Here is a 20,285-nt window from a genome sequence, read left to right as displayed (position 1 = left end):
TAAATTTAGTCAAATCTCATTAATTGAACTAGACAAACAAAATGGGACGGAGGGAGTAACAATTAAGCCAGTAAACTAAAAAAAGCTCGAATATTATCCATGCATCCTGAAAAAAGTAACAACTAACATTTTTAGCAGGTAAAATTTCAATTTTTGCTGACTAGATTGCCATTAGTTATTTTTATATTATTACTATTGTTGTTATTGTTGTTGTTGTTATCGTTGTCGTTGTTGTCATTGTCATTAGTTATTTTTATATTATTACTATTGTTGTTATTGTTGTTGTTGTTATCGTTGTCATTGTTGTCATTGTCGTTATTGTTATTTTTTCGTTGTTATTGTCGTCGTCGTCCATCCTGGAAGAAGGCAGTGATACCGGGAGATGTTTGTTACTTTTTTCCGGGTAAAACATCAAACACATTTGTCGTTAGTCGCTGGCCAGAGAATCATTCCAGACAGTGGATAACCAAAAACCATGGTCTCCAGTTAGATGTATCCAACTATTATATTTTTCCCACCTCTCGCTCTCTCTATGCTCTGAAGACTGCGTTGTGGTCTACTGCGACAATAACTACTAACACTCCCAAACTGGTTGTAAACAGTCTTTAATCTGTAGCAACCAACAAACCATTATGCAATAACCCACTCACACTAGTAACTTGGCTTTTTGAAAACATGGATAGGTTTTGAAGATGAACCCATGACTGCAAACATGTTGTAGCCACCTGGTAAGATGACATCAGAATGAAGCTGTATGCGACATTCAAGACTGGTAAGTTAGTCTGTAGAGAAGCAGATGATGAGAGTGCAGATGCAATACAGTAAAAAAAAATTATATGTAATTTTGATTTTTAAGTTTCAAATTGGGCTTTTATTTTTTCAGATTTTTTGTGTGTCCATATTTTAAAGAAGTCTAGGCTGATTTTTGGAGTTTGAAGTTGAGAAAGAAGCATGGGTTTTTGAAGAAAAGTTGAGAGGAAAATCGTGTAATCTAATGCTCCCTTAGATTACCATGTGGCTCCAAGAACCACAGAGAATTCAAATGAAGTTGCCGGATCAGGCGATGGTAACTCACATGGGAGTCTCACCTCTGTTGGGCATGGTGGTTGGAGCAAAGGTTACTACCACCGCAAAGGAGAATAAGAGAGGAAGGCCAAGAAAGTATGGCATGGATGGGGTAGTCACTATGGCTCTCTAACCGAAGCTGATTTTGTCATTGGCGCCGCCTCCAGTAATAGACTTCTTTGCCAAGAAAAGAAGGAAAGTAAGGCCGGCGAGGTCACCTAGCCTTCCAGGTTGGTAATAATACTATAAAAACAAAACACATGGCAAGCTAGTAAGCAAAAATTGAAAGTTTACCTATTAAAAATGTTAATTGCTACTTTTTTTTCTGAATTTGTGAATGATTTTGAAGCATCTTTTAATTCGGTGTCTTAATTACGATTTTCTAAGTAGTTCGATAGCTTATTTTTACTTTTTCCTAAAAAAAAACTTTTCCGAAATAAGTTTTTGTTCTGGTTAATACCAAAAACTTGTTTCTCAATTTTTTCTTAATTCTTAGAGTTGTTGTAAAAAAAAAAAAGTTTCTTATTTTTGTTCACAAATTTTAAAATTTTCCCATCTAACTCAATTCCCCTTGGTTCTTTTCCCATCTATATAATATTATATATATATATATATATATATATATATATATATATATATATATATATTATTTCCCATCTAACTCAATTCCCCTTGGTTCTTTTCCCATCTATATAATATTATATATATATATATATATATATATATATATATATATATATATATATATATATATATATATATATATATATATGGGAAAATTTTAAAATTTGTGAACAAAAATAAGAAACTTTTTTTTTTACAACTCCATTCCCCTTGGTTCCTTTGCTCCAAATAGAAATGTAAATCAATGACTTATATTAAATATGGGTGGGAGTGTATCTAACTCAATTCCCCTTGGTTATTTTGCTCGAAATAGAAATGTAAATCAATGACTCATATTAAATATGGGTGGGAGTGTGTGTTTTTTTTTTTTTTTTTTTAGTACTATTGACTCTATTACAAGGAGCAAAATAGAAATGTAAATCTGTGTTTTTTTTCAGTACTATTGACTCTATTAAGAGGTAGTATCTGTTATATACTTTCTATATACTTTCTCTTTCTCTTTCTGTTGCAGCCCAGCCTAAAGAGTCAATACCCCACAATCGAGGTTCAATCCTGGGACCTTCCCTCAAGGGGAGCCATAGAGGTGCCATCTGAGCACAAGGTGGTTGCAGGGAGTGTGTATTTTAGTTTATTTAATAAAATATATTACTTCAAAATTCAAACTTTATTATTAGAGTTGATTTCTTGGGAGACGGGTCAAATCTAATAAAAATGTGTCATAGCATAATTGAAGTTATTATCAATATTTTAAGTCTTATATAATATTTTGTATAATAAATGTAGTACTTTATAGTAAAGTTGTAATAAACAATTTACAAAAAAAAAAAAAAATTAATAACATAACATAATTGCATATATAATCAATACTTTAAACTTTATATATAATACTTTATATCATTAATATAGTGTTTTATGGCAAAACTATAATAGACAATTTGTAAGAAATAAAATAATAACATAAAGAATTGAGCCCAATCAATTCTCCTTTGAAGCAACTCCACTTCTCTCTCACATAGGTAATTCTTTTTCGAGTATCCTGTATACTCACACTTGTCAATCGACATTCGAATTATTAAAGCATCAACGTGCTAATCTCGTGCGAGAGTCACTATTCTAACGAGGAATGGTAGGGAGTCCAAACCCTCCACAATGACACGCTTTGTTCTATAATTTAGTTGTATCATTGAACCTAAGTGTCAGCTAGGTTGGGTGTCCACTACAAAATTTTTATTCTAAGGGCTTTAAACTCATTCCTCGTGCCAACTTCTCAACAACCTCTTTGCTCAACCCTTTGGTTAGCGGATTTGCTATATTATCCTTTGACCTTACGTAGTCAACAAAGATAACACCCGTTGTGAGAAGTTATTTAATGATATTATGTCTATGACGTATATGTCTAGACTTACCATTATACCTAGTACCCTATACCCTGCCAATTGCAGCTTGACTATCGCAATGCATACATATTAGAGGTATAGGTTTATCCCAACAAAGAATATCCTCAACGAAATGGTGAAGTCATTTAGCCTCTTTGCAACATTTGTCTAAGGCTATTAGTTCAGATTTCATCGTAGATCTGGCTATCACGGTTTGTTTTGAGGATTTCAAAGAAACGGATGCATCGACTAACATAAACACGTAGCCACTTGTGGACTTAGAGTCCTTTATATCGAATATCTAGTTAGTGTCACTATACTCTTCAAGTACATCAGGATATCTCAAAAAGTGCAGTCCCTAGTCATGAGTATACATTAAGTATCTCATAACTCTCACTATTGCCCTCAAATGTGTATCACTGGGGTTACTTGTATATCTACTGAGTTTGCTAACCGCAAAGACAATATACAGCCTAGTGCAGCTCATTAGATACATCAAACTTCTAATAATCCTAGCGTATTCTACTTGAGAAATACACTCTCTAGGATTTTTGGACAAATGTACGTTCGTATCTAATGATGTCCTAGTCACTTGATAATCATCCTTGTTAAACTTTGCAAGGATTTTATCAATATAATGAGATTGGCTTAACACGAGACCATCCGGTCTTACGATTTTAATCCCAAAGATTAAATCTGCCAAACCCATATCCTTCATGTCAAATCTCAAATTTAACACGTTCTTGGTGGATTTGATCATTTAATTGTTACTACCCACGATGAGTATATCATCCACGTATAAACAAAGAATGAGAAAATTGTCTTATCGTTTTCTTTACATAGACACACTTGTCACTTTCGTTTATCTTCAACCCATTGGTTAACATCGCATGGTCAAACTTCTTGTAACACCCCGTGTTACGACCTTCAAATCCGAATTAGTTATTAAATTAATCCCGCTAATTAATACCGTTAAAAAGGGGGTCAATCCAATTATAATCCCCTTAATTAACTTAGGCGGCCCACAATGGATCGTGGACCCTTACTTGAACAAGGAACCTTAAACCCATAGGGAATAGGAGAAAGCAGGCCTTATTACTCAGGCCTTGAATAGGTTCCTCTTAGACATATAAATATGAGATTAAGAAGCAAGTAGAACCCTTCATCTCCCTTTCCCTCACATGAAATCACCCACAAGAACCCCAGCCAAGGAATTCCCCACCAACTAGCCTAGGAAGGATGATCGGAAAAAGAATCTTAGAGAGAGAACCTTAGTAGCCAAGGATATTGATTAAGGCTAAGAGGTAACCCATGTCTCAACAAAACCTATTTTCCTCGCTATATCTTATTCATTGGCTCCTTTGATATATGATTTTGTGCTTGAGTCTTGATAGAGCTTTGCCTAGGGTTTATATTGTGTTTATGTGATAATCTTGATGTTTATATGTTAATCTTGATGCTTATGTGATATTCTTGATGTTCTTGATACTATGATAAGTTATATGAATGATCTTGTATTTTGAGTATGTCTAGAGACCTAGGGTAATAACGTGGATTTCGTATTATGTTATTCTTGGTATGTTTGGATGGGATTTTGCATGATCGGGTGTGGAGTCTTGGCATGTTTAGGGTTCGTGTTAGGGTGTATTTGGTGTGATTCTTGGTTTAATTCCATTAATTGAATACGTGGTGTTGTCATTATGTGTTTGAATGTGTTTGGACATGGTTTCGGGTTCCACGAGGGATCCCGGGACCATAAAGTTGCCTATGTATCAGTGGGGGGTAGGTGGGAGACTGACCTCCCTCCACCTACCCGCTGCCCGCCTCTACTATTCCAGCGGGCAGCCGGCGGACGGTGGGTTGCCTGCCGGCCACTCGCTGGAATAGTACTCGCCGCTGGCGGGTGGAGGAGCCACCTACCCGCTGGAATCCCGGCGTGGTTCGTGGTGTTTTTCCCCGTTTGATGTTTCCCCGTGTTCCGTTGTATCCCGTTTATCGTGTGTGAGTCTAGTTGATGTATCGGGTACCATTCGTAGGATAAAAGAGTCTTGTGTATTGCATGCGAGTTGAATTGGTATCCCGTTGGCCTAGGAGGTAGTTGTATGATCCCGTAGGAGTGTCGTGGGTGGGTTAATGTCGTTTTTTATGAATAAGTTATGTTGGGTTATGTGTTCCCCGATGATTCCCCCCTTGTTATGTGTTAATGTGGGTTGCATGTTGTTTGACTTCTATGTTGTTGTGCATGATAACCCAATTGGTTGCGATCAATTGGCTATAATGACTATCTGGTTGGTTGAGAACAACCAGGTATTAACCCGACCGGTTGCGATCGGTTGGCTATATATATATATATATATATATATATATATATATATATATATATATATATATATATATATATATATATAGGGCTGCGGTCCATAGTCTGGTTGCGATCAGACATATATGATAATAGGGCTACGGTCCATAGTTTGGTTGCGATCAAACATTTATGATATAAATGAGCTGCGGTTCATTGATTGGTTGCGATTAATCGTTTGGTTCTCCTTGTGCTGCGGTACAAGTTAAAGTGCTGCAGGGCCATGTCAGAGTTATATGCACTGACCCCTTGGCAATGGAACTCAAGGTTCGGGTCATGTGAATGGTCCTGCGGCACCACCATATGTGTGTGTACACCAATACGTGTCTTATTGTTGATTGTTTGACTGTGATGATAATTGGGTATTCATATGGTTGGTATTGTGTAGTCTTGTGACCTTAGGATGCATGCTAGAACCTTTATGTTTATGTTTAATTGTATTGAATGCATTTGTTATTGCTTGATTGAGTCTGTTCTCGGATTTAAATTAGAGTTTCGTAAGTATATATGTATTCCAGTTTCAAAATGAGTTTCTTATATCTACCTATATTGTACTTAACGCGTTGGAGTGGGTTATCAGCATTATTCGCTGACGGTTGTTATACCGAATGCTTTTCAGGAACCGTGAGTTGCTTCGGAGCGCGCTAGTGGACCCGTGGACTTAGTTAGATAGTTCTAGACTGGATGGGACAGGCCTGCGTGCCTTGATTTGTATTTGGGCTTTAGTCATGGCTTATGCCTTGTTAGTTAGTTTAGCCTATGCATTTGAGTTCTCCAGCTCAGATGTGGCATAACACCCCGACTACTATGTCTAGTTATGCTCTGTTTGGGAATTAATAAGAAATTAGCCTTTATTTTATAGGTTTTAAATATCTGTGAAATTAGGGGTGTTACACTTCTCATGTCACTGCTTAGACGCTTGTTTTAACCCATATACGATTTAACCAATTTACAGATTGTCTTCTCTTGGCATAGAACTACAAAACCCTCAGGTTGTTCCCTATAGATTTATTCATCTAACTTGTCATTCAAGAAAGTTGTTTTTATATTCATTTGATGAACTTCCAAATTCCGCTGATGGATACCTAGCATGGGAACCCGGTCAGACCATCTAGTAACAAACCGATCAGTTTTTAGCTCCCTAAGCTAAAACACCTAACACCCTTCATAACCCCCAAAATAAATACCCTTTACTACCCCACTATTACCCATTAATTAACTTACTAATTTTTCATTAACCCATCATTTTCCCATTATCACCCATCTTTTATAACCCAGTAAACCACCTATTTATTACATATTCAATTACCCATAAACACTCTATTTTTAGAGGATAATCCCACTCACCATGTACACCACCCTCCCTTCTATTATATAAGAATGAGTCAAGAACCACAAAAGGGGGGGAGGGGGGGGGGGGGGGGGCGGACACCATTTTTTATGACAGGAAAGCTCCATCACTCTAGAAAGACCAAAGCTTCATCCATACACAATGCTATATGTACAAATTACCTACGAATAGTGAAATTTTGGCTTGGCACCGCCCTAAAAGACCTGTGATTTTTACCTTTCGGTTTCCACATTAAAATTCTTGTGTCAATTCTTATTTCTATTTATTTTTTATATTTTATTTTCCAGCGGTCTACCATCTTTTCTGGTTGTGTTGGACCCTCGGTAGACCGTCCAAAAGTTAGCAAACCAACATCCAGAATGCGGCTATGCCATGTATCATCCTTATGGAATTTATTCTCATCACCGGAGAATACGTATCGAAGTAATTGTGGCCCTCGCATTGCCTGTAACCTTGAATTACAAGCCTTGCCTTATACTTCTCAATGGAACCATCAGGTTTTATCTTCCTTCTAAAGACCCATTTGGATCCCAAGGGTTTACTACCTAGAGGAAAATCAACCAGTTCCCAAGTATGATTCTCTAAAATATAATCTATTTCAATTTTTATAGCCTCTTTCCACATTGGTCTCTCCGTAGAAGTCACAACTTCTACATACGTTCAAGGCTCGTTTTCTAACAAACATGTCAAAAAATTCGATTCATTTTATAGTAAACAAGTTAGAATATGCGCATCACACTCTAACTTGTATGATGGATACCCAGCATAAGAACTCGATTGGACTGCCTAAACCTGGTTGGACCACCTAAACCCGATCAAACCACCTAATTATTACCCCATTATCACCCATTAAACCTTATTAAAACTATCCATAAAGCCTAAATAAAATTCCTACCAGCTACCCATTTTTCCCTATACTAAAAACATCTACCCATTATTCCCATAATAACTATCAACAATTACCCTTTAATTATCCTATTAAAACCTATTTATTACCCCATTTACCACCCATCAATAGCCACTAACGGTAGGAAGTCTACATCACTCACTCCCCTACTATAAAAGAAGACAAGAATGAAGAGGAAAGGGGGATTATTCTTTCTCAAGGAGGAAGACTCTTCCTATATCACTCTTCCTCTCAACAAGAAGTCTCCATATTCATTCACATGAAGAAGACTCCATTCCTCTCTCAACAAAAAGCTCTATCTCAATGTATAAAATAGCATCACAGCATGTACAAATACCTACAAAATAGTGAAATTCTTGGCTTGGCATCGCCCAAAAAGGCTTGTGGTTTTCACCTTTCAGTTTCCACGTAAAAATCATTGCATCCATTCTTTTTCTACTTATTTTTCTATTCTATTTCCCGGTGATTCACCGACTTTACGATTGTGTTGGATCCCCGGTGGGCTTCCCAAAAGTTCTAAAACCAACAATGTATGTCAGAAAATCTAGACCAAAGGATTTTTTAATCCTAGCTTGCTTGCTACGTCTAGCTTCAAGCTCGGGTTCTCTTTCAGAGCTTCCACTTTCATTATCCATAGCCTCGTCGAGTGTTTGTTTCGACGTACTAGGTCTCTCACTAAACCTACACAGAAATACATCTTCAAAGAACGATGCATTTGTCAATTCAATTATCGTGTTCTTATGTACGTTTTGATTATGGGACTCGTGTACTAAGAACTGGTATGCGCTACTGTTATGTGCATAGCCAATAAAGATACAGTCCACCATTTTAGGTCATATCTTTATTTTCTTAGTTGTTGGCATCAATACTTTGACAAAACACCCCCACACTTTCAGGTATTGGTAGGAAGGTTTCCTACCTTTTCACAGCTCATAACTCATAAAGAGTCTTATTGAGCTTCTTGCAGGGAACCTTATTTAAAACATAATTGTTTGTCAGAACTGTCTCACCCCACATACTTTGAAGTAGATACGAACTTATCAACATCGCATTTATCATGTCTTTTAATGTACGATTTTTGTGTTCGGCAACATTGTTCAATTAAGGTGCGTAAGGTGTCATGCGCTCATGTAGAATACAAACACAAGTGTAGAAGTCACCAATAGGTGCTTTTCACTCACCACCTCGATCACTTATAACCTTCTCAATCCCTCAATGATGGTTTTCCACTTCATTCTTATAAAGAATGAATTTATCAATGGCTTCGTCTTTGCTCTTAAGCAAATACACACAGCAGTATCATGTGCTATCATCGATAAATGCAATAAAATATTTATTACCACTGCGTGATTGTATTGATCTGAAATCACATACATCACTATGGATTAGTTCAAGTGGTTCTGTTTTCCTTTCAATGGATTTAAAAGGAATTTCCGTTTGATTTGCCTCAACACAAATTTCACATTTGTGCTTATCTTTAACTTTAATTTGAAATGCAGGAATATCGTCCAAGTTAATTAATCTACGTATAGAATTAAAATTAACATGACCCAATCTATCATGCCACAAACATGAAGACTCAAGCAAGTAGGCAGAATTAATAACACTATTATTAATTATGGTTATTAAATCGAGCTTAAAAAGCCCATGTAGTACATAACCCTTGCCTACGTACATTCCTGATTTTGACAAAACAACCTTGTTTGAGTCAAACACTAACTGGAAGCCATTCTTAGCTTGTTCAACAATGAACCAGAAACTAAGTTCTTCCGTAGCTCCAATACGACAAAACGTTGTTCAGAGTCAGCACTTTCCTAGAGGTCATCCTAAGAACCACTTTGCTTATGCCTTCCACAGCAGATTGAGTAGAACTCCACATCCATACCTGCTCACCATTAGTTGTCTCAAATGTAGTATACAACTCACGGTTGGAACACATATGTCGGGTCGCACCAGTACCAATGAACCATTCTGTTTGGTTCGAACCAACAAGGTTTACCTCCGTCACCATTACTGAGAGGATGATTTCGGACTCATGTCGATTGTCCAACACAACATTAGGTTGATAATTAATATTCTTCTTCTTAGGTGCTTTATGATCAGCCGACTTGTGGCCTATATTGCCACAATTGAAGCATTTTCCATGGAATTGCTTCTCATAATTTTTGAAGTCATTTCTTCCCAAATGCATCAAGTGAATACCAGATTCTACTTGAAAGGCTTTAGTCACAATCATTCCTTTGTCAACTTGACTCAAGACGAACCTGGAATCCACCATCTCTTGTATTCAAGGAATCGATTAATGACAAATTTCTTTGCCTTAATTAGTGTCTTCTCTTTTATACTTCAAGTCCAAAAATTCCCACAACGAGTCACACAAGCCATTTAAAACATAGTTTAGGCATAGGAAAACAAAATATTTCCAAACCTCACTTTACTAACGGTTTTAGCGTTAGATTCATGTTCCTTTCCACTAATAACCATCTCGGTCAAGAACCATGACATGCTGAGAATCACTAGGGTGAACAACAATTTATGTTGCCACCCTTTGAAATTCAACTCTTTGAATTTTCACGGTTTTTCGACCAATGCACATGGTACCATCTAAGGCACCTGCTCCATAGGGTTATACCCTTGGATGCCACCATCGGTCTATGAATTAAAGTTCAATGCGGTTTTGAAATGTGCAACGTCGTTGCCGCTCCGACCATTTGAATGTGCACCATGAACAAAACTCACACTTCCACTTACAACAAAGGTGGATGCCATCAACTTATTCACCAAAAGAATCGATTTTAAGATTGTTGGTGGTGAATAAGTCGATTTACCAAAAATATATATTTTCACAAAAATGAAATTTAATTTTAGAAAAATTAATTCCAACAACAACCTGGTACGAAACCAAGTTTTGAATAGGTTTTCTCAAAATATGATATTTAAACCCAACGAAAAAAACAAGAAAGAAGAGAATTTTGAATTGTATGTAATACATACTTTCTTTAAAATCGATTCGCTACCTCCCGAGGGTGCTAGGAGCGTTGTAGCGTCAGTCTCCATGGATAAAACGGATTGTGACTATATTCTTTAGGCACTCAAACATATAGTCCGGCGAACAAGAACAACATGCGAGCACTTCATCTTTTTAGCGGAAGTGTGGGTAGAATTTTTTTGTAAGAAAAGAGTTGAGAGAGGTAGAGAGAAAACCAAAGTTTTCCAGGTGAAAAATCAGCCAGCAAAACAATCTGCCCAACGACCAAAGCTTATATAGGAGATATGGAAATTAATAGCATTAACACCTGGCATTAACATCTGAAATAAATCAATTAAATATGTAACCTCATAACGTGCAAATTTAATCTGGAGTTTAATTCTCAAAATTAAATTGGAATTAATTCCTAAGGATCAAAATTAATATTGCTTGAATGGTACTCTGAATAGTACTTTGAGCAGTACCCACGAACAGTAGTTCGAGCAGTATCCACGAATAGTTGCCTGAAGGTTACAAATGGGCAACTGAATATTCAACATCCATATGGTAACTACTCGGCCGAATAGTCAAGTCTGAATGGTAAACAAAGTTTTACTACTCGGATAGTGGCTCTGAGTTGGAAAAAATATACGAAAATTTGCACAACTTAGCCCGCAAGGCTGGGCAATTTTTCGCACGATATTTGTGACTGTGTACATGAGTCAAGTCTTTTCAGGCTTAGTTTGGGATTTGATTTGCACCCCCCTGCGCGCAAGAGAGAGTTCATATGCTATACAATTCAACATCCTTCTAAAAGACTCTTGTATATATAGACATATAGTGGTGCAAACCCACTTTCTAAACCAATGTGAAATAAGTTCTTTTTAGGGAAAATTATAATTTATGCCCCTCACAAATATGTCAATTATCAATGTCACCCCTGAATTATTAGTGGTGTAAATGTTTCCCCTCAATTTTCAAAATGTGACATATATTGCTCCTCTCCTGAATTATTAGTGGTGTAAATGTGGTTACCATCGTTTTTTCTTTTCGAGGACCACAGTTTTTGTTGTCCATTTTTCTTTCTTCGTTTGTTCTCCTTCCGCCGACAGTAATGTTTCTCGTTCTTCCTATTATGGGAGGGGCAATATATGTCATGTTTTGAAAATTGAGGGACAACATTTACATCACTAATAATTCAAGTGTGACATTTATAATTGACATATTTGTGAGGGGCATATATTATAATTTTTCCTTCTTTTTACAAAGCCTTTCCACCTTCATTTCCAACTCAAATGGGTCTAATTTGAGAATCAATTTTTTCATTCACCTATTATCCGTTTTGAGCGTACAATATATCAATTTGTTCGCCTCATTACGAAGAGTACGGATCCACTTTGATCATACCCAAATTAAAAATGGACCTCACATATATTTGTACCACAAAATAGTCACTCTAATGTCATTTTAAAGCTAAAATCCAACAAACCCAACCTAACCTTGATTTTAACTGAGTTTGCTCGGCCCGGTCCAAAGCAAATGGTATGCCAGCTTGATCATTTAACACCACTCATAGAGAGGGAGAGAGATACCTAAGCTTGAGAGGTTGTCAAAAAATGTTTTTCAAATAAAAATATCAAATACATTTTTTACCAATTTTTTTTTTTAATTTCTTTCTTTAACTAGAAGAGGTATTTTTCATTTACTTCATTTTCTTTGGATAGACAACCACTGAAAAATCAAAAAATCAATTCTATTAATTATTTTATAAGTTTCCAAATTGATTCTTAATGAAACAATCTAATTAATTAAATGGTTCAATTATTTTATTGTCACTATCATTGTTTTAAGAACACCTACATGGAAGGTTTCTGATTTTTTTGGGAGATTTTTTACCATTGAAAAGGTTGTGACATTGAAGAGAAAACCCATATCGTTAAGTCAGTTGTTGCTAAAAGAATAAACATAAGTGAGCAGCATGCAAGACGCCAAGGTATTTCATCCTTAGTAGATATTTGTAGCTTTTGCTTGGCGATTACTCTATTCTCCTCCCACTTATTTCCCCTCTTTTTTGGGAAGGGGGTGGGGGCGTCAAAAGGCCCTAAGGAGGATTGAAATTACAATCTTTTTTTTTTTTTTTTTTTGAAAGTTACTGGTCCTATTACATTGTAATATCTGTTCATATACTTTCTCAACCTGCTGAAATACAAAGAACCAATAACGCCTCTACTGAGGCTCGAACTCATAATCTTCCAAATGAAAGTCCAACCCGAGTACCATTAGACCACATAATCCTGGTACAATCTAATTCTATTAGAGCCCTCATTTTCTCGAGAGATTGATTTAGTACGACAACACCTAAAATGTCCCTTTGACCGATTTAATTTTCTTCTTTATTTACTAGTTACTACTTTATTTCCCAAAGCAAAGCAACACCGTAACTTTGGATTAAAATTTATTATTTTTAAATTTCACTTCTTTAACATTATTAAATTTGTAATTTCACTTTTCAGTTTTCAAAGTAATAGTATCAAATTTTAATTTTAATTTTAATGATATATTATTTAAATTTAATATAATTCATCATCAATTGTTCTTTACTAACTGTCTTAGTCTCTAACCTTTTACCGTTGCAATGTACATCTCTAATTCTTCAAAAAAGTTACATTTCATACCCTTAAAATAACAAAACTATTAAACTCTTTTAAAATTTTACTTAATATATGTTTATTTTAAAATTTTATTATGTTTGTTCTTTATAACATTGTTAATTTTGATATTTAATATGCAAAATATAAAATTAACAACCTTCTTTCATAAAATTTTCCTTTTTAATTGTGACATATCTATCTTCCATATTTCCTTGCACAACTCATTTAAAATCATATTTTTTATTTTACAGTTGAAATATCGAGACTAAAAAAAATATAATTAAAGAAGAAATATTAAAAAGTAATAATATATATATATATATATATATATATATATATATATATATATACTAAGTACAATTTTAATAGTGTTTGATAGTCTTCTTGCTCTAGATACTAAAACTGAACTTGTTTGAAGAGTTAGGGATGTATATTGCAATAATAAAAAAAATTGAGATTAAAATAGTTAGGAATAAAGTTCAAATTTGTCAAAGAACGTAACCTGAAAATGTAATTAGGCCATTAAACTTTAAAAAAAAAATGCAATAAAGCTACTGAACACTCCAAATGTATGCAATTTCACCTAATAGCAGGTTACCTGCTTACGTGGCAGCTGAGTTGATTTTTTTTAAAAATAAATTTTAATAATAAATTAAAAAAAAGAAATTAAAAAAAATAAAAATAGAAAGACGGGGTGGTCGCCTGTGACACCCTGAAAATGATCCCAATTCCCGAATTAACTCCTATGATTATTTTTCTAAGGATGGAATTAATTCTTTCATTTAAAAGCACAATTCTTCTATCTAAAATAATCCTAGCCTAGCATTTATCTTGAACCCAAATATTTCTAAGTCTTATATATATATATATATATATATATATATATATATATATATATATATATATATATATATATATATATATATATATATATGGAGGGGTTCAGGTGCGGGTATAGCTTCCCGTGCGGTTGTGCGGTTAGATCTGAGCCGTTGATCAAATTTAGATCAACGGCTCAAATCAATGAAAATTAAAAAAAAAAACGCTTGTCTCGAAGAAAGAAGCATAAGATGCACCTTAAGTGTTAGATCTTAAGCACAAACTCACGCACATTAAGTACAAAACCCACACACATTAAGCACAACCTCACGCACATTAAGCACAAAACACACGCACTTTAAATTATAACTCACTGACTTTAAATTTCAACAACTATTGACATTAAGCACAAACTCACGCACACTAAGTACAAAACCCACGCACATTAACCACAACTTCATGCACATTAAGCACAAAACCCACGCACTTTAATTATTAACTCACAGACTTTAAGTTTTAACAACTACTCACATTAAGCACAACCCCACGCACATTAAGCACAAACCTCACGCACCTTACGCACAAACCTCACGCATCTTATATACAAAACTCACGCATATTAATCACAGATCCGTTCACCTTAATTTTGACCTAGATGCAAAAATTACAAAATTGCCACTGCATTTTTTTTTTTTTAAATTTTGGTAATCCTGGACGTTGATTTAAGCGAGATGAATGACCCAAATTAAACCGCACAACCGCACCTGGGCACCTTAACCGCACCAGAACCTAATTCTATATATATATATATATATATATATATATATATATATATATATATATATATATATATATATATATATATATATATATATATATATATATATATAATTATGTTATTATAAATATAAATAAAAAATATAAAAACTAAAATATTTTAAATTATTTAATATAATAATATTTTTTAGCTACCATTGGTCAAGTATTTATTATTTTTATAGAATACAAAATTACAATTAAAATTAAAATTAAATTAAAATTATAATTTTGTATGGTTAATATAATCTCTAATTATGTGCATATTCAAATAAACTTATAGAGATAATTTACATAATTACATTGATTTATTCTTAATTGTATTTCATCTATATTATAATTTTCACAATACAAATAATAATTAAGATAATTACATTTGGAAAGTAAATTTCAAATTTTGTATGTGTAAATTTAAACTCTAATTGAACACATTTTTTATATGATTATATAATATATAGCTATTTTATTTTTCAAAAGTATATTTTTTATATTATTATATAATATATAGCTTTTTTATTTTTTAAATGTTATGCTTTTTTTTTTATATAATAAAAGATGTTGTGGCATTAATTGTAACATTAATTATTTCCCAAACCATATAGCTTTATTATATAAAGGATATATATATATATATATATATATATATATATATATATATATATATATATATATATATATATATATATATATATATATATGTATGTATGTATGTATGTATGTATGTATAAATAATTGGATCCTCGGTATGGACTTCATTATATATTCCTTGTGTAAAATCTATTTAATTCCTCTAGCCCAAGCCCATGTAAATATTATTCGCAAATTATGCTGTGCAACCGAATGCACCGTGCGCATGGTGCATACGATGCAAAACGACGTCGTTTTGGTTAAAAAATGCGCGTCCCACTTAAAAAAAGAAATCAGGTTCGATTCCCGGCAATAACATTTTTATATATCCATAAATTCATAACTATATATCCATAAATTCATAACTATATATCCACAAATTCATAACTATATATCCACAGTGAATGAATGAAGTAAAAATTCACAATGAATGAACTACATATCCCCAATGAATGAACTAAATATCCCCAATGAATGAACTAACTATCCACAATGATTGAACTAAATATCCACAATGAATGAACTAAATATCCAGAAATTCATAACTATATATCCATAAATTCATAACTATATATCCACAGTGAATGAATGAAGTAAATATCTACAATGAATGAACTAAATATCAACAATGAATGAACTAAATATCCATAAATTCATAACTATATATCCAGAAATTCATAACTATATATCCACAATAATGCTATTGCCGAGAATCGAACCTGAATTTGTTTTTTTTTTTTTTTAAATGGAACGCGCGTTTTTAGTCAAACGACGTCGTTTTGCATCGTATGCACCATGCGCATGGTGCATTCGGTTGCACAGCATAACTATTGAATATTATTATATCTATACTAATTTCACTCATATAATAAAAGCCCATTATTCTAGTCTTACACTCCTTATTATATACACTAGTGTTTTCTATGCGCGATGCGCAAAAAAATGTACCCGATATTAATACTTTATATTAAAATCTTAGATTTATTTCTATTTTAGATATTCATATTATTGTAAATAATAATAATAAAAATAATGTAAAACTAACATTTTAATAAATTTGATATTTATATTTTATGAAATAACTAACATATAGTTCCAATATAATGTGTATATATTATTATTGAAAAAGATAAAAAAAAAATAAATATAATTGGAAATGCAGGGAAATCCCCGTACCTTTCACATGCTAAGCGAGCTCTCTACTATCTGAGCTACATCCCCATAATAAAATTTTTTTCGGTATTAGAAAACAAAAAGCACTTAAAATTCAAAAAGTTGTAGGATTTGATTTTTTCGGTATTAGAATTGGAGGTGTAGGGTATCGATTATCGTATACAATTCGATTCAACACTCAGCATTTTTGTAACAAATTTTGCACTTATGTATAGCTGGGTATCGATTATTTTACACTTATGAGCTTGCAAATTACATAGTCATCAGTTGGAGCGATCCCCGTACCTCTCGCATGCTAAGCAAGCGCTCTACCATCTGAGCTACATCCCCATAATGCAAATTACTTCATTAAAAAGTGTGTTGTGGTCCATTGGCATCAGATTGCTCCCTTATGTGGGAAGTCTAGGTTTTAAGCCTCGTTGTAGGCATAGTTTGTATGGGTATCCCCCTTCCTTTGTAATTAAAAAAAAATTACTTTATTAAACATCTATAATTTAGAAAACAAAAAGCATTTAAACATAATAATATTATACGATTCGACACTCAACTTTGAAAATTAAAATAGTATAGATTTTATTCAAAAATCAATATTTTCGTGCAACTGGAAATGCAGGATATTGATCCCCACCCTCTCACATGCAAAGCGAGCGTTCTACCATATGAGCTACATCCCCATAGTGATTTCTATTTAAATAAATATCTCTAATCTAGAAAGCAAAAAACATTTGAAAATTTAAATATTATACAATTCTATTAAACACTCGACATTTTTGTAACAGATTTGCACTAGTGTAAAGCTTGCAAATAACATAGACAATTGGAAATGCAGGAAAATCCCCGTACCTCTCACATGCTTAGCGAGCGCTCTACCATCTGAGCTACATCCCCGTAATGTTAAATACTTTATTAAATATCTATAATTTAGAAAACAAAAAGCATTTATAATTCAAAAATTTATACGATTTGATTTCACACTCGACATTTTCGAACCGTGTATTATTAAATATCTATAATTTAGAAAACAAAAAGCATTTATAATTTAAAAAATTATACGATTTGATTTAACACTGCACATTTTTATAACAAATTTTCACTCATGTTAAACTTGCAAATTACATTTAGGCAATTAGAGATGCGGAGTATCAATCCACGTACCTCTCGCATGCTAAGCAAGTGCTATACCATCTGAGCTACATCCCCATAATATGCGAATTACTTCATTAAGTATCTGTAATTTAGAAATCAAAAAGCATTTAAAAATAATAATATTATACGATTTGATTCGAAATCAACATTTTCATGACAAATTTATTGGAGATGCGGGGTTTCAATCCCTGTACCTCTCACATGCGAAGCGAGCGCTCTACCATATGAGCTACATCCCCATAATAAAAAATGATTTTTTAAATATCACTAATTTAGAAAGCAAAAAGCATTTGAAAATTATAATATTATACAATTTGATTAAACACTCGACATTTTTGTAACAAATTTGCACTTGTGTAAAGCTTGCAAATAATATAGAAAATTAGAAATGCAGAGAAATCTAACATTGACAATTGGAAATGCAGAGAAATCCCCGTACCTCTCACATGCTAAGCGAGCTCTCTACTATCTGAGCTACATCCACATAATGGTAAATACTACATCCCCATAATGGTAAATACTTTATTAAATATTTATAATTTAGAAAACAAAAAGCACTTAAAAAATTCAAAAAGTTGTACGATTTGATTTTTTCGGTACTAAAATTGGAGATGTAGGGTATCGATTATCGTATACAATTTGATTCACACTCGACATTTTTGTAACAAATTTTGCACTTATGTAAAGCTTGCAAATTACATTTAGTCATCAATTAGAGATGCAAGGTATCGATCCCCGTACCTCTCACATGCTAAGCGAGCGCTCTACCATATGAGCTACATCCCCATAATGTAAATTACTTCATTAAACATCTATAATTTAGAAAACAAAAAGCATTTAAACATAATAATATTATACGATTCGATTCGACACTCAACTTTGAAAATTAAAATAGTATAGGATTTTATTCAAAACTCAATATTTTCGTGCAACTGGAAATGCAAGGTATTGATCCCCATACCTCTTGCATGTAAAGCGAGCACTCTACCATATGAGCTACATCCCCATAATGAATTTTTTTTAAAAAATATCTCTAATCTAGAAAGCAAAAAGCATTTGAAAATTTAAATATTATACAATTTGATTAAACACTCGACATTTTTGTAACAAATTTGCACTAGTGTAAAGCTTGCAAATAACATAGAGAATTGGAAATGCAGGGAAATCTCCGTACCTCTCACATGCTTAGCGAGCGCTCAACCATCTGAGCTACATCCCCGTAATGGTAACATTTTCGAACCGTGTATTACTAAATATCTATAATTTAGAAAACAAAAAGCTTTTATAATTTAAAAAATTGTTAAGCTTTCAAATTACATTTAAGCAATTGGAGATGCGGCGTATCAATCCACGGACCTCTCACATGCTAAGCAAGTGCTATACCATCTAAGCTACATCCCCATAATATGCGAATTGCTTCATTAAGTATCTGTAATTTAGAAAACAAAAAGCATTTAAAAATAATAATATTATACGATTTGATTCGAAATCAACATTTTCATGACGAATTTATTGGAGATGCGGGGTTTCAATCCCTGTACCTCTCACATGCGAAGCGAGCGCTCTACCATATGAGCTACATCCCCATAATAAAAAATGATTTTTTAAATATCACTAATTTAGAAAGCAAAAAGCATTTGAAAATTATAATATTATACAATTTGATTAAACACTCGACATTTTTGTAACAAATTTGCACTTGTGTAAAGCTTGCAAATAATATAGAAAATTAGAAATGCAGAGAAATCTAACATTGACAATTGGAAATGCAGAGAAATCCCCGTACCTCTCACATGCTAAGCGAGCTCTCTACTATCTGAGCTACATCCACATAATGGTAAATACTACATCCCCATAATGGTAAATACTTTATTAAATATTTATAATTTAGAAAACAAAAAGCACTTAAAAAATTCAAAAAGTTGTACGATTTGATTTTTTCGGTATTAGAATTGGAGATGTAGGGTATCGAATATCGTATACAATTTGATTCACACTCGACTTTTTGTAACAAATTTTGCACTTATGTAAAGCTTGCAAATTACATAGTTATCAATTAGAGATGAAAGGTATCGATCCCCGTACCTCTTGCATGCTAAGCGAGCGCTCTACCATCTGAGCTACATCCCCATAATGTAAATTACTTCATTAAACATCTATAATTTAGAAAACAAAAAGCATTTAAACATAATAATATTATACGATTCGATTCGACACTCAACTTTGAAAATTAAAATAGTATAGGATTTTATTCAAAACTCAATATTTTCGTGCAACTGGAAATGCAAGGTATTGTTCCCCATACCTCTTGCATGTAAAGCGAGCACTCTACCATATGAGCTACATCCCCATAATGAATTTTTTTTTTTAAAATATCTCTAATCTAGAAAGCAAAAAGCATTT

At 33.4% G+C, this 20,285-nt stretch overlaps 1 long non-coding RNA gene across 1 annotated transcript; it reads right to left on the bottom strand.

Moving 5' to 3' along the window:
- Positions 1-897: 897 nt before the first annotated feature.
- LOC109169057 lies at positions 898-19,897 on the bottom strand. Its single transcript, XR_002052166.1, has 3 exons — positions 19,885-19,897; positions 2,557-2,562; positions 898-991 (listed from the first exon to the last, which is right to left on the bottom strand). It is a non-coding gene; the product is annotated as an uncharacterized LOC109169057 (long non-coding RNA).
- Positions 19,898-20,285: the final 388 nt, after the last annotated feature.

Source organism: Ipomoea nil, unplaced genomic scaffold (assembly GCF_001879475.1).
Source record: "Ipomoea nil cultivar Tokyo-kokei standard unplaced genomic scaffold, Asagao_1.1 scaffold3245, whole genome shotgun sequence".
Lineage (NCBI taxonomy): Eukaryota > Viridiplantae > Streptophyta > Magnoliopsida > Solanales > Convolvulaceae > Ipomoea > Ipomoea nil.
The sequence above is the reverse complement of the archived record's forward strand: the minus strand, read 5'-3'. Positions and strand labels throughout refer to the sequence as shown.